Raw genomic sequence first — 13,363 nt, 5'->3', positions numbered from 1 at the left:
GGTCCTGCTGATGGATTAAGGACCTTCTATGGCCCTGTCCAGCTCTCCTAGAGTAACTTCCTGCCTCCTGGAATCTCCTCCATGCTCTTGAGACTGTGATGGGAGACACAGCAAACCTTCTGGCAATGGTACATATTGATGTGCCATCCTGGAGGAGTTGGATTGCCTATGCAACCTCTATAGGGTCCAAGTATCGCCTCATGCTACCAGTAGTGACACTGACCTTAGCCAAATGCAAAACTAGTTAAAAATATGAGTAGGGAAAAAATGTCAGTGGCCTCCACCTGTAAAACCATTCCTGTTTTGGGGGTCGTCTCATTGTTGCCCATCTAGTGCACCTGTTGTTAATTTCATTAACACCAGATCAGCTGAAACTGATTAACAACCCCCTCTGCTACTTAACTGACCAGATCAATATCCCAGGAGTTTATCTGACTTGATGCTATACTCTGATTAAAAAGTGTTCCTTTAATTTTTTTGAGCAGTGCACAATGCACTACAAGGAAGAAGAGATGCCATGTTGTAAATCTGAATGTTGTCTTTTCCAAAATCAGAATTAAAGTTGCAGCATTTAGTGGTTCTCCTAGACAGCAGCTCTTAGAATGAAGGCAATTAATGAAGCAATTACATTGTAAAGATGCAGAGACATTAGAAGCTGCCGTATGCTCTGCAATTAATAGCTCGATGGACAGAACATGGTTAAAGTCTTCTGAAGTTCTACATTGAGCCTAGCTGCAAATACTTTTATGAGGACAAACTTTATTGTTGAGCAAGGAGATTGAAGCAGAAAGCACTGGCTACAAACACAGTCATAACGAAGACTACCCCCAGTGCTAGCGACCTTTTGTCTGTCAGTGCTCTCATTATCTTCTACCCATTATCCAAGCAGAACAGTTTAAGCTACAATGTTACAATTTATTTTTTGTCCTGCATAATGTCTTGTAGTGGTAATAATCCAAAATATATTTGTGTAATGTGAGGAAGGGCATGTGTGAAAAGCAGTCGGACATCTGCTCAGGTCAGAGTAATTCGAACTGCCCAGAGTGCAGTAAATACAAATAAAATATCTGCAGTGGGTTATTCACTGAAAGGTTTTAAAAAAAAGAACTATAAAGCCTTTGAATGTAGATTTTCAGATATAAAATTTTAGGGTAAACTATGAACTATAATGCAACTAATCCATTTAAAGAGACCAATAGTATCTTTAGCTCAATTTACACAGTTTTCTCTGAAATAAGTGTTTACGGAAAATCATTCACTTAATACTGTTTCTCTGACTGAGACAAGTAATCTTGTTGCTTACAACTTTACATGAACAAGTTTAGACAACATAGCAGTCCAGTTCTTCGCATTCTTTCAGTATAAATAACATATACAACATCCCACATTATTGGCAATAAAATGCAAGGTGCCACTCTACATTTCCTTGTTTATTTAATTGATTGTCCCCCTAACAACAGAAGGGGTGCTGCAGTGCTTACTTACACTTTCTTGGTCATTCTGCTCTACTCAAGCCTCCAACAGCCCCATTCCTCCTCCAGGCTCCTCCAAGTGGAGTTCTCCTGCTCAGAGGATCATCCTTCTTCCTAAGAACACTGGTTTCAATGGCCCAGATTGGCTCCTCTCCTCACTATATAGAGGAAAAAGATTGATCCAGCCCCAAAAGCACTCATTCAAAGGTCAGTGCTAAAGGAGAACCCCTAATTAACCCCTGCCTACAAGTTTCTATTACTGTCTTTGTGCCCACTAGAGGTTGTTTTTCCTTCTATTTGTCCTAAGGCTTACTGACAGGGGTTTAAAAGTATATCTTATTGCTCATGCACACAGCTGTATCTGGCTTTATAGGGTAATTTTCAGAACATGTCCCTGCCAGGGAGCCTACAGGTGCTGCTATCTATAAAAGTCAATGGCTGTCTTGTAAGCATCTATATGTGTGCATACAAAAGTAATTGCATGAACACATATTTTGTGCACAGGCATACAACTCTGGATGCAATTTTTTTCTCTTTTTTTAGTCTGAGGAGATTTTGCTTTACTTCCAATCTCAAAAAACTCAACCAAATGTTAAAGAAAATCTCTCTAAAGGAATGAAATCTTAGGAGGCTGTCAACTGAACAAGCATCCCCATTGAATTATTTCCCCTCCATTCTTGTTTTGATGACATCTCAACATTTTGGATTTTCCCTTGCTTTCAGTCCTGGAGACAGAAATCTCCAAGAAAAATAGAGAATAAATCTCCCCAGCTGGGACACAGAAAGCAATAAGAAAAAACGTAACAGAGGTTCTGACCTTTTCCAACTCTATTTAAAACAAAATGCCTTGAGATATATTTTAACTATTCTCTTCTCTATCCAAAAATTACAAAAATTGCTTTTTACTGTGAAACATGAATAATCCTTTGGCCTGGTAGACCCTGGTATTTGGTATTTATCTGATATTTGTTTCAGAAAGCATGTCAAGCCGTCAAACAATAATTTTATGGTAGGGGTAGCCCAGGACCATAACTATGCTCGATGGGGCTCCATAGCAAAATTATTGTGGGACACTTTTTAACCAACATCTTAAAGACAGTTCCTGTAGTGATAGAGAGCATTCAGTGCTTGCATTGTCCACTATGATTATAGTTGCACCTCAAGATAACCTTTAAAAATAAGGTATTGCATCTCAATTCCATTACCAATAGCCGAGTCTTTTCCAGGAAACTTAGGATAGCGTTCTGAGGTCTGGTACAAATCATACAGGCTTAATCAATAAGGCAAATACAGTATAAATGAGTAAAGTTCAATAAAACATAGCAGCCATTCAGAAAACAAGTCTTATTGATATAATTGCAGCTTGATCTGAATCATCATGGATAAGTGCACTTTTATGAAGAAGCAGAGCACAGTCTATTTAAATAGATGACACTATAATACTAAATTCACCCATAGCTGAAATCTTGGATGATGGATCTCAGACGCCAGTGCCCAGCTCTGTGAAACCATTTGTACAGTGCAGACACGCCAAAATATCCAACTGTTAAAGTGGTCCCTCTCTCCATAGTGTCTATCATATAATTTTTATTTGGTTTCAAAGAATCACAAGCAACAACCTTTAAAGTCCATCAGCCAAAAAAAAACCTGATTTTGAAATGGAGCATATAAATGGGTCTGTTGCAATTAAAATTTAGGTCTCCATAAGGGGCCTTGTGTGTGAGCTATCATTTGGGAATGCATCCCTATGTGGAAGGATTTAATTCATATTCATGCAGTGGATACAGCACAGATGATTGTACCTGGAATATATATGTATATGTAAGTGAACTACTCAAGCTGACCTGAAAGGTATGCCCCAGCTTTCACACTGTATTCATATCCCACAATCTATAGTGGGACTTTACAATTTTTAAGGGCCCGTTCACACCACATGCAGTGCAGTGCAGTGCTTTTTTTTCTGCATCACAAAAGCACAAAAAGTAGGTTATATGGGTTCCAATGGCATATTTCACACCAGCGCAGTGCGTTTCAGTGCTATTCAGTTCCAGAAAAAAAAGTACAGCATGCTGTTTTTTTTCTGCACAGAACTATACTGGAATGCAGTATAAATCAACAAAAATGCATCAAAAAAGCACCGGACCCCAGTACAGTAAAAAAAAAAACAGGTAAGGGAAGCAAGGGAAAAGCATTGTCTTGATAAAAATAAAGATTTTGCAATTGAAATGACCCAAAAAAGGAGAAAAAAAAAGAATCTGGAACTTAACCAGAAACGCATAAAGAAAAGCATAAAAAACGCACTGGAATACATCAAAAAAGCATTAAAAAGCGCATGCAGAAACGTAACTGGAATGGATCTGGATGTTTTTGTGGTGTGAACTGGCCCTAAGAGCAGTTTAGAGCACCCTTGTTGTATGACATACAGCCAAAAAGCTTCAACAGCCCACCCTGGTACAAGAGGAAGTTTAGTGGTTTTCATATGTATTTTACATTTTTTTTATACAATTTATTACATAAGATTTATGGAAAAGTAAGACAATGTTTTTGAGTTGAATTTTTGGCCATTTGCACTTTAAAAGTAAATGAAAACTAATCAAGTGTGTGCAGTGTGTGGCTCCTGCTGCATGTTATCATTTTACATTCATTCTCCCAGTACAATACAGCCAATACTGAATGTCAGCTGCTGAAATTTACAGCTTTGATTTCAGTACACAGATCTCTCTGCAGCTTGTCTATCCCAAAAATGTCTTACACCCTTTTCAATTAATGCAATGTGTTCCATGATTGGAGGTACAAATGAATGTCATGATCTCCCCTCCTCCAGTCACAGATTCACACATTAAAATGAATGCATGATGTTTTTGAGATAGATGAGTTGCAGAGTGAGCGATCTGTTGTGATCTGTGTACTCTAGATGGAATTGTACGTGGATGAACTGTGCTGATTGTACTGTTTGAGAGGGGGAATGAAAATAAAGCTGGCCATTCACTGTACAAATTTTGGCTGGTTTTGGCTGGTTCGCTTAGTGGATGGCCACACCTGCTCCAAGAAGCTTGATTGAAAATTTTTGGCTGAACAGCAGCTGGCATTTGGGTATTTTGGCAGCGAGCAGGGACAACAGTCAACACTCAATAGCCACAGTGGGAGAGTCATCCATCTGTGCTGTATAGCATATAAAGAGGAATCTTTGCTTATAGTGATTGTAGACATAGAAGATGGTGGTCAGGTGAAGAAGAGCTTAGCAGGTAACGGACCAAAGCTCCAGATAACAATAGCAAAAGATCTCTATAATAAATGTTTTATTGTATGCCATGATAAATGCATTCATTCATTTGGACCATATTCTAGGTTGGAAGACCCAACACTTTTGTAATGTTAACATTTTTTTTTTTGTTAAGTTGTATTTGACAGTTTTGTACTCCCTTATAATAAGGCAAATCATTATTCACTGAGTAAATTATAATGATTTCATTATAAGAACTGGCATAAAAACATTATATTTTGCAATAAAATGTAGTGAGTAAAATATTATGTTTTTATTCAGCTTTCAAGGCTGAATACAACATTATAATTTACTCAATAAATGTTTCAGTACATGGCTATGTTTTTCTCTTTTCTGAAAAAAATGTTTGTACCACAAATAAGAAAAAGAAAATGTTGTGTTGTATCTACCATAATGTATATTTGGGCAGCATGGTAAAGAGGGAGGGACAGCACCAAGCATAGAAATATATAAACGGTGATAACATCTTTTAGAATAAATATCTCTCATCTGTCCACATCTGGACATTTGTGTTTAAATGCAGAAAAGTCTCGTGTGGAATGATGAGAGGGGTCCGAAGACTCATTTTAGCTCATTTTAGAAATATAAAATAATCTCTTTTCTCTTGTTTGTTGGTTTGTGCTGTAAAAGGTAGTGATGAATATAGACAATATGCTACTTCCAATTGCACATTATAATATTGACTTTTTATAAGGCCCAGTTCACATGGACAACAGTACCCATATAGCATGAACAGGATGTTTTTTTCATCGTCTATAATTTCCAGGTGCTGCATGCAGGATGTCTGTGGAAGTTTATTAGGATGCTTGGCTGCATGGACAAAGCAGTTCGTCCTATTGTGATAGGCATGCTGGTGCGCAGGGGCGGACTGACAACTCATGGGGCTCCCGGGCAATAGGGGATCATGGGGCCCCTGCGTCCTTGCCCAAACTCAAAAAAGCCTATGAAAAAGGTACCAGGGACATCTCATGGGGCCCCCTACTGACACCGGGCCCTCGGGCAGTGCCTGAGTTTCCAAATGCTCAGTCCGCCCCTGCTGGTGCGGGTGAGCGGCTCTGAATGCACACTGTCTGCGACTCAATCTAATTGACACCTTGCAGATCATAGAAAGCTTTAATTCAAACTTATCCAGATCATAACAGATGATCATCAGATAGGTCAAAAATCATATGTCCAGCTCCAGAGTATACAGTATAGGTGGTGAATGGAAGCTACAGCAAGAAGGAGGGTGGGACTAACTATGCAGAGCATCCCCAAACTACAGATTGAGGTAGGGATAAAATGAATAAAGGCAAGGACGCACACCATGCATGTGTAACACGAGAGCGCAAAAACCAGAAAACTGCTCTTGTCATAAAGGAGAGATCCTGCTGGATAAGAAGTGCTTTTAATGAACTCATTATAGCTGATCAAACATACTGTACGGCAGGCTAAGTTTCTCATTTACTGAGATATATACCTATATGCTTGATGTTCATTTAGTCAATTAATGGTAATAGCAATGATGAGTTACAATTAATATTGTAATTTTTAAGAATGTTTGGACTGTGTAATATTGGTGTACCTAAGTGGGTTGTTTCAGCTGGAGCACAGCAGGAGAAGTCTTGAGATGCTTCCATCTTGTAGATGGGAAAAACAAGTTGTTTGCAGGAATAAGAAAAAAGATTTTAGGTGCAACTGTCATTAGGAATCAGCATGGAACCCTGTTAATTGGTCAGTGTGTTCATGTGCTTCAAAATGTAGCATGAGAAATGACAGAATTTAAGTCATGGTGAGTAGACAAAAGTATTACGTTGAGTTTTGTTTTTAGCTACATGAGCTGGAAATCAAAATTAAAAGTGCCCATACAAAGACCACTTAAAAAAATATATAATTTAAGCTGGCCAAGATTCGAACCATGTATGGGCAGGCTGATTGTACCCTAGTCGACTTGGGTACAATCAGCTTGTCTGATGTTTACATTTGATTACTGCCAGCGGCTATAATGATCATGTTCTGTTGACAGGAAAGCTCCAGCTCCCCCCTAATGGCAGAACACAATAGCTCTGCGGGAGGCATTTCCCCATTAACACTGACACTGATAGGGGAATCCAGTAATTTTCTTTCCTTTCACCTGTGGTGAAAGGAAAGAAAATCAAGTAATCTATGGGCTGCTTTAGAACATTTCTGCTAATATTTCATCTTTGCATGATTTTCCTGCCAAATTTTGGAGCTTACAGTTATCCACTCAGATAGCTAATAATAGTGATGGACAATGTGTAATTGTTGAAGGGCCAAATTGGTGAATATGTGAAGCTTCTGCCATTGTTCAGACTCTTCCCTATTCACAGATCATGTTGCATGTGGTGTAATCAATGCACAGGCTTTCCCAAAAGAATAAGGAGAGAGAAAGGGGCCAGACCACCACTGAATCTTTTTTGTGGGTGTTTTTATTTTCTTTTTACATGTTTTATGTGAATGAGTAGTAATAAGGAGTACTATGTACCATAGTCATTTACCTGCAAAGGCAGGATAGAGCTACCTTATTCCAAAGGGGGCCTCCAGATTCTGATAAGCTTCCCTCCCAAACCCCACATCCCTTTTGGGGTACAGGATGTGGGGATGAGGCCCTTTCTAGCCTGATCATTGAGGGTAATGCACATTATAGGGGGAAGGCTTGGTATGGTTCATGGAGAGGGGAAGGCACACACTTGCTATCCCCATTTCCTGGCCACCCAGGCTGCATACCAGAATATGGAACTTTTATGAAATTTTAGGGGGGCCAGCACTTTTTTTTCACACATTTGTCCACATTTTTGTACACTGTAAACACTTCACACATACAGTACTGCACAGTCCTTGTACCCTACAATACATCTTAATGCAAGTGTCAGTCTCACAGATTCACATAAATGTAAGCAAAGGATCACTTTAAAATATTAAGCTCTTCCATTATATATGGTTTGCTGCATACCTGGGAATGCTTTAACTACATGACTTGAGATCTGAGGTGGGGGAGGTTGATGGCACAAAGACTATATCAAAATTAATTGGCAGAAGCATAGCACGTGCAGTGAATAGGGGGCATGGCCTATATATCTGAGCTTTTAGGGGTGAGAGAACTACAGAAGATTAAATTACAGTAACATGGTCCCTTAAGCAAGCAGCACTGACTTAACAATGCTAAGGTGATAAAATGGGCAGGTCTCACAAAGTTGGGCTAGAAATGGGCAAGCCTGATAATACACCTTGGCAAATGAGTAATGCTTGCAATACATGGGCTAAAAACAGCCAAGCTTGATAATAAATGCACTACAAATATGTGGAGAGCAAAATGGCACACTCAACAATGCATATAGCGAATTTCAGGCACAATAACAGAATAGGGGAGATATTAAAACTAGAGCACTCAGAATCTGGAGCAGCTGTGCATGATAGCCAATCAACTTCTAGTTACAGCTTTTTCAATTAAGTTTTGACAATAAAACATGGAAGGTGATTGGTTTCTATGCAGAGCTGCACCAGATTTTTCACTCTTCAGCTTTAGTAAATACCCCCCCCCCACCCCCCGATGTGTACGTTTGTGTAGGAATGCCTCTTACATAGGTGTCAGTGGAAGCAGGAATGTCCATTACATAGGTGTCAGTGGGATTTGGAATGCCCATTACATAGGTGTCAGCGGGAGTTGGAATGCCTCTTACATAGGTGTCAATGGAAGTAGGAATGCCCATTACATAGGTGTGAGTGAGCATAGGAATGCCCTTTGCACAGGTTTCAGCAGGGGCAGCAATACCCTTTGCATAAGTGTCAATGATAATAGGAATGCTCCTTACATAGGTGGCAGCAGGAGTAGGAATGCTCATTACATAGGTATCAGTGGGAGCAGGAGTTCCCTTTACATAGGTGTCAGTGGAAGTAGGAATGCCCATTAAATAGGTATCAGTGGGAGCAGGAATGCCCTTTACATAGGTGTCAGTGGAAGTAGGAATGCCCATTACATAGGTGTTAGCAGAAGTTGGAATGCCTCTTACATAGGTGGCATTGGAAGTAGGAATGCTCAAAACATAGGTGGCAGTGGGAGTAAGAATGCTTATTACGTAGGGGTCTGTGGGAGTAAGAATGTCCCTTACATAGATATCAGTGGGAGTAGGAATGTCCTTTACATAGGTGTCAGTGGAAGAAGGAATGCTGTTTACGTTGGTGTCAGTGGGAGTAAGAATGCCCATTAAATAGGGGTCAGTGATAGTAAGAATGCTCCTTACAAAGATGTCAATGGGAGTAGGAATGCTCCTTATATACACTATATTGCTATAAGTACTGGGACGCCTGCCTTTACACGCACATGAACTTTAATGGCATCCCATTCTTAGTCCATAGGGTTAAATATTGAGTTAGCCCACCCTGTATGGCATATAACAGCTTCAACTCTTCTGGGAAGGCTGTCCACAAGGTTTAGGAGTGTGTCTATGGGAATGTTTGACCATCCTCCAGTAGTGCATTTGTGAGGTCAGGTACTGATTTTGGACGAGAAGGCCTGGCTCGCAGTCTCTGCTCTAATTCATCCCAAAGGTGTTCTGTCAGGTTGAGGTCAGGCCAGTCAAGTTCCTCCACCCCAAACTTGCTCATCCATTTCTTTATGGATCTTGCTTTGTGCACTGGTGAGCATTCATGTTGGAACATGAAGGGGCCATCCCCAAACTGTTCCTACAAAGTTGTGAGCATGAAATTGTCCAAAATTTCTTGGTATACTGACACCAAGCCCAACCCCTGAAAAACAACCCCACACCATAATCCCCTCTCCACCAAACTTTACACTTGGCACAATGCAGTTTGGAAAGAACCGTTCTCCTGGCAACCACCAAACCCAGACACATTCATAGGATTGCCAGACAGAGAAGCATGATTTGTCACTCCAGAGAACACGTCTCCACTGCTCTAGAGTCCAGTGTGCTTTACACCACTATATCCAGTGGTTTGCATTGCACTTGGTGATGTAAGGCTTGGATGCAGCTGTTCGGCCATGGAAACCCATTCCATGAATCTCTCTACACACTGTTGTTGTGCTAATCTGACGGCCATATGAAGTTTGAAGGTCTTTAGATATTGACTCTGCAGACAGTTGGCAACTTCTGCGCATTCTGCACTTCAGCATGCGCCGACCCCGCTCTTTCATTTTACGTGGCCCACCACTTTGTGGTTGAGTTGCTATGTTCCCAGTTGCTTCCACTTTGTTATAATACCACTAACAGTTGACCGTGGGATATTTAGTAGCAAGGAAATTTTAAAGATGGACTAATTGCACAGGTGGCAAACTATCATGTTACCACTGAGCTCTTGAGAGAGACCCATTATTTCACAAATGTTTAAAGAAGCAGTCTGCATGCCTAGGTGCTTGATTTTATACACCTGTGGCCATGGAGGTGATTGGAACACCTGAATGCAGTGATTTGGAGGGGTGTCCCAATACTTTTGACAATATAGTGTAGGTGTCAGTCGGAGTAAGAATGCCCATTACATAGGGGTCAGTGGGAGGAGGAATGCCCCTTACATAGGTATCAGTGGAAGTAGGAATGCCCCTCACCTTGATGTCAATGGGATATGGAATGCCCCATATATCAGTGTCATTAGGAAAAAATGCCCCTCAGATTGGTTTGTTTTTGGGAGTAGGATGCACCTTACAGTGGTCACTTTTACTGCTGTTCAAACTAGGGTCAGCGAAGGAATGATACAGGTGCTGTTGGGCAGTCCACAACATCTGTGGTTTTTAAATTGCAATTAGTGTCAGTGTATAAATAGTCAATGAGTTTACTAGCTCTTACATGGAAGCACTGACTAGGCTAGATACTGATCCATGGGGATCAGAAAAGAACTGTCAAAAGTCCTCCGTAAAAAGGTAATGGAACTTTATAAAGATGGAAAAGGACATAAAAAGATGTCCAAAGCCTTGAATATGCTAATCTTTACTGTTAAATCACCTATTAAGAAGTGGAAAGTTCATGTATCTCTTGATACCAAGCCAAGTACAGGTAGATCAAGAAAGATTGCAGCCACAACTGCCAGAAGAATTGTTCGGGATACAAAGAGAAACCCACAGGTAACCACAAGAAAAATACAGGCTGCTCTGGAAAAAGACAGTGTGGTTGTTTTGAAGGAGCACAATATGATGACACTTGAACAAAAAATAGCTGCATGGCTGAGGTGCCAGAAAGAAGCCTTTACTGCATCAATGACACAAAAAGGCCTGGTTAGGCATGTCAAGGTGTTGTCAGGCATATTGTAACTGGGTTTTTTTGTGGCATTGGTGCAGTAAAAGCTTCTTTCTGGCAGCTCGGCCAAATAGTTCATTTTTGTTCAAGTATCACCGTATTGTACTCCTTAAAAACAACCACACCATCTTTTTCCAGAGCAGCCTGTATTTCTTTTGAGGTTGCCTGTGGGTTTTTCTTTGAATCCCAGACAATTCTTCTGTCAGTTGTGGCTGCAATCTTTCTTGGTCTACCTGACCTTGGCTTGGTATCAAGAGATCCCCGAACTTTCCACTTCTTAATAGGTGATTTAACAGTACTGATTGGCATATTCAAGGCTTTGTACATATTTTTATGTCCCTTTCCATCTTTATAAAGTTTCATTACCTTGTTAAGCAGGACTTTTGACAATTCTTTTCTGATCCCCATGGCTCAGTATCTAGCCTAGTCAGTGCTTCCACGTAAGAGCTAACAAACTCATTGACTATTTATACACTGACACTAATTGCAATTTAAAAAGTCACAGATGTGGGACATTAACCTCTAATTGGCATTTTAACTCGTGTGTGTCACCTTATGTGTCTGTACCAAGGCCAAACAATCCAGGGTATGTAAACTTTTGATCATGGCCATTTGGGTGATTTCTGTTATCATTATGATTTAAAAAGGAGCCAAACAACTATTTGATATTAAATGGCTTCATAAGATCATCATCCTTCAATAAAAGAGCATTTTTTGTCATGATCAGTCATATTTTCAATATCAATGCCAAAATTTCACAATTTATGCCAGGGTGTGCAAACTTTTGAGCACAACTGTGTATATGTATATAAAACATAATATGATATCAAGAAAAATGACCAGCATGATCACCTGGCTGTCCCTAAGATACCCCTTACGTGTCACTGCTGCTGAATGTCATACTGGCATTTTCTTTTGTATATGCGGCAATAGTTTTCCATTGTAATTCGAAAGGTTTAATCATTTGAAAAGAAGTAATTCACACATATAATCCACTTCAGTCTCCCTAGAAGCATTTTCTGCATTAACATATACAAGAGGAAGATTGCATGGCACAAAGTTACTAACAAGTAGTCAGCAGCCCAGTCCAGAAGCACCATAAAAGCCTTGCTAAATCAATTCTAATGGAATTATATGAAAATTTAAAAACAAACTGGGGTTGAATGAATAAATTCTCTGATTGCAAAAGAGAGGATACTGTTTTGTGGATAAATTAGATGTTCCATAAATTATTGTTATTCTTGCTGGAATTTCTCTTAAAAAGTACCCAACTATATACACATAACAGCCATATAAAGGCTTGAGGTAGTTTATTGATTTCCTATTGCATCCCATAATGCACCTAGTATTTCATGGCAGGTTTTATGTAGTTTTACGGCTGTCTTCCATGTGCTCAGACAACAGTCTATGTTGGCGAGGCAACAGCATGTCAACCAGCATGAGCTAACTAGAGATTGTCTGGAAGGGATTCATTAACATGCCTGGTGCCACAGAGTGGAAAGTTATATGCTGCTGGTGATGAATCAGAAATGATTGCTACGTGAGAGAAATGCTTATTCTTTCTAAAAAAAATAAAAAAAAAACAGATTCCTTTAGTAAGTTTAAAGTGAACCTGTACTTTAGAAATACATTTTGGTCCATAACTATGGTGAGCTGCCTCACTGGCTAACAGGAGGTTTCAGGGGGGCAATAGGAGGAAAACCAACCTTCAAAAATACCAGGAAGCAATGTTTGCAGGCTTGGGCTCCAGGTTTTGGGGCTCATGAAGCATTGCTGTAGATTTTTGAAGGTATGAACCAACATCTCCAGGTGTCTACAATGTAATGCATGTGCAAACTTTTTTTTAATGACATCTATGCCTAAAAGAACTATTATTATAACCTCTGTTACCTGTATAAGGAGGCAGTAAACACTCACCTGGTGCCCCCACCACTGAACACCATTCCAATAACCAGAGCTGGTACCCAAAGTCTGCTGGAATACCAATAATTCTGGTAATGTCGATCTCCTACAGCTCTCAATGGTTCCTTACTCTGACCATACATCACTGTAGACTACAGTAGTGACATGAGGTCAGAGCGAGAATCCAAAGAGAAGTGTGGGCAACTCTTTGACTCTTCAATTGACTCTCCAAGAAGTGTTGGTTTTGTAACAGATTTCAGAGGTCCAGTTTTAATACTCAAAGAGGTGTTCATTCATGCAGTCACTATGAAAAGTGAATACTTACTGCCTTCTTATATAGGTAAAAGCTGTTATAGTAATGATTTTTTTCTAAATTTTTGGATTAAAGTTGAATTTTAGGTATGCCAGATTTTACATAGTTAAATTGCTCCAGCTTGGACAAATGTAGGTACAGTTGTGCT

The 13,363-nt window shown here is 39.8% G+C and overlaps 1 protein-coding gene across 21 annotated transcripts in view; it reads left to right on the top strand.

Moving 5' to 3' along the window:
- The window catches only part of MYT1L (myelin transcription factor 1 like), a 664,471-nt gene that overhangs the window by 456,988 nt on the left and 194,120 nt on the right, over positions 1–13,363 (top strand). The gene's annotated exons all lie outside the window — the stretch shown is intronic.

The sequence above is a fragment of the Staurois parvus genome, unplaced genomic scaffold (genome assembly GCF_062004578.1).
Source record: "Staurois parvus isolate SC_StPar_1 unplaced genomic scaffold, SC_StPar_1.0 ptg000409l, whole genome shotgun sequence".
NCBI lineage: Eukaryota > Metazoa > Chordata > Amphibia > Anura > Ranidae > Staurois > Staurois parvus.
The sequence above is the reverse complement of the archived record's forward strand: the minus strand, read 5'-3'. Positions and strand labels throughout refer to the sequence as shown.